Below are 3,266 nucleotides of genomic sequence, written 5' to 3' on the forward strand. Positions count from 1 at the left end.
AAAAGCCAGAAAATGGTGATCATAGTGAACAAGAAGCAAACCAGAAAAGATAAGACTGCAGAATATTGTCATGGGGAAAAGGACCAAAACAGAAATACCAAGAGGTCAGCATTGAGACTGTACTCCCATCTGAAACTTCAGAAGGGAATATGAACTGGTCTCAAGCCCAACGTGCCTTCTTGGAAGACCTCAAGCAGGGTTTTAAAAGACAAATTAGGGTAGTAGAAGAAAGTAGAAGGAAAAGTGGCCAATGATTTCAAAAATATGAAAAAAGAAATCCCAGAAGAATTTATTTATTGTTTGTCTTGCCAGCTATCTTTCTTTTTTCAGATCAGCCCTGAAAATTGTGGAAAGGCTGAACACCTCTATCAATGCAAAGGAAGGATAGTGTGAGCTTGCATGTGACATTCAGGATCAAAAAAATAAAAACCCACCAGAATGAATTGGCCTCATATGAGGTGGGACTTGTTTTTCTGATAAGGAGGACGGAGCCTGCCTTTAAGGGATGACAAGTGGATCTCTTTGTGACAAAGCAGGAAAGAACCAAGTTGTCACTACAACACAGACCAGATCACAACATAATAAACAAGGTTACAGTAGGAACAGGCATCTGCTTCATGACTTAAGTCCGGTGCTGCTTGATAAAGCTGATCAGCCCATTGGTAGAGGCATCATGAGAAGTCACAGGTTTATCAGAGTCCAACTAAGGCTCAATTTTCTTGGCGAATTGATTTCCCAGTTCCACTCCCCACTGATCATAACTGTTGACATCCCAGACAACACTCTGAACAAAGATTTTGTGCTCATACATGGCAATCAAGGCTCCAAGAATGAAAGGAGTGAGCTTTGTGAAGACAATGTAATTAGTGGACGATTTCCCCCAAAGACCTTATGAGGCAGCATCTTCTTCAAGGCGTCACCACTCTTGCCTGCAGCCTCCAGCTCCTTGCGTGCCTCCTCTGCTGTCTTTCCTTTCATCAGAGTCTCATTCTGAGCCAGGAAGTTGGCTAGAAGAATCTTGCGATGAAGGCCATTCCAGATTGGATTCTGTGTCTGAACAGGGATGAGAAAATCACAAGGGATCATCCGGGTACTCTGGTGAATAAGCCGATAGAAAGCATGTTGTCCATTGATCCATGGCTCTCCACACACAATGGGGCCTGTACTGTAATCAACCTGAGCTCCTGACTTGGTGATGTACTTCCTATTAGACTCCATGTCACCCTGCTGGAAGTAAGCGGAAAAGTGATGCATATACTGGTCATATGGAAGCAGGGCCTGAGTCTTACATCCAAAACAGATAACATACCAGATGCCTAGCATGGAAAGCAGCACAGGGGCATTCTTCTCCAGTGGGATGGTGAGGAAGTGATTGTCCATTCAGTGAGCCCCCGACAACAGCTGCTCAAAGTTATCAAAACCAACATGCAGGGCAATGGAGAGACCAATAGCTGACCACAAGGAGTAACATCCACCAACTCAGTCCTAGAATTCAAACATATTTTAAGTGTTGATTCCAAAATCTTGAACTTTTGGTGCATTGGTAAGCAAGGCCACGAAGTGCTTTGCCACAGTTGAAAGATCTTTTGCTCTCTAAAGGAACTACTCCTTGACTGTCTCTGCATTGGTGATGGTCTCCTGGGTGGTAAATGTCTTTGAGGCAATGATGAAGAGGAAGGTTTCCAGGTTAAGTTCAGCAAGGGTCTTGGCAATATGTGTATCATCAATATTGGAGACAAACCAAACATGAAGACCTTCTGTGGAGTAGGGCTTCAGGGCTTCTGTCACCATCAGAGGACCCAAGTAAGAACCTCCAATGCCAATGTTGACCACATCTGTAATAGTCTTTCTTGTGAAGCCCTTCCAGTCTCCACCACGGACACACTGGCAGAATGCCTTCATTTCCTCCGGCACTTTGTTCACCTCTGGTACCACATCCTTGCCGTCCACTAGCATGGGGGTGTTAGAGTGATTCTACAGTGCCAAGTGGAGCACAGCCCGATCCTCAGTGAAATTGATCTTTGTCCCCTTGAACATTTGTGCCTGAACATCTTCCACCTCTCGAGGCCTGGCCAGCTCAATAAGCATCTTCATCATATCTTCTGTAATGAGGTTCTTGCAACAATTCACAAGGATGTATCCATTCTTGGTGTCGAGATTCAAGTTGAAGCAGCTAAAGCAGTCCTGGTCAGCCTCAAAGAGGCACCAGAGGTTGAGCTTGGCCGTGTGCTGGCAGTGCCACTGGACTTGCTTCTGGAAGTTCGGGTCCTGGCTGAGTGCAGCCATGACAGGGACACGTACTGCTGAGGAAGACTTGGCTTGAAAAGAAAATACTTGGTACTGTGCAAAATCCACAGAAGAATTTAAAATGAAAATTGAGCTAATGGAAAAAGAAGCACAAAACCTACCTGGTATAATTGGACAAAAGAAAAGCAAGTACCAAATCTAAATGAAGAAAATAACTCCTTAAAAAATAATTCTTAAAAAAAAATTAAGTCTTTAAAAAAAATTGGACAGATAGAAAAGAAGAAATTTAATAAAAATTAGAATTGGGCAAGTAGAAGCTAATGACTTTATGAGACATCAAGAATCAGTCAAACAGAACCTAAAGAATGAAAGTATAGAAGAAAATTTAAAATATCTCATTGGAAAAACAAGTGACCTGGAAAATAGATCCAGGAGAGAAAATCTAAGAATTATTGGTCTACCAGAAAGCCATGATGAAAAACAGAGCCTGGACAGTATTTTCCAAGAAATCATCAAGGTGAACTGCCCAGAATTTTCAAAGAGGCCTTAGATCCAAAAAGTAAAATAGTTATCGAAAGAATCCACTGTTAGCCTCCTGAAAGGGATCACAAATTGAAAACACCAAGGAATATTGTTGCCAAATTACAGAACTATCAGGAGAAGAAAATACTGCAGGCAGCCAGGAAGAAACAATTCAAATATTGAAAAGCTACAGACAGGATCACACAAGACATTGCAACTACTACATTAAAACAACAGAAGCATTGCAATATGATATTCCATAAGGCAAAGAAGCTGGGACTACAAGCAAGGGTCAATTACCCAGCAAAATTGAGTACCATTTTTCAGGCAAGGAGACGGACATTCAATAAATTGAGGGGTTTCCAGACCTTCCTGATGGGAAGGGCAGAGTTCAATAAAAAATTCGATCTTCAAACATAAGTCTCAAGAAAGGCATGAAAAGGTAAGGAGGAGAAAAAACATTTTGTTCATATGGGCAAATTGTTTTCCTCCCTATA

At 42.0% G+C, this 3,266-nt stretch overlaps 1 pseudogene; it reads right to left on the reverse strand.

Annotated features, from left to right (window-relative positions):
* Positions 1–622: 622 nt before the first annotated feature.
* LOC140523979 (glucose-6-phosphate isomerase pseudogene) lies at positions 623–2,301 on the reverse strand (annotated as a pseudogene).
* Between the last annotated feature and the right edge of the window lie 965 nt (positions 2,302–3,266).

This window comes from Notamacropus eugenii, chromosome 1, assembly GCF_028372415.1.
Source record: "Notamacropus eugenii isolate mMacEug1 chromosome 1, mMacEug1.pri_v2, whole genome shotgun sequence".
Taxonomy (NCBI): Eukaryota; Metazoa; Chordata; class Mammalia; order Diprotodontia; family Macropodidae; genus Notamacropus; species Notamacropus eugenii.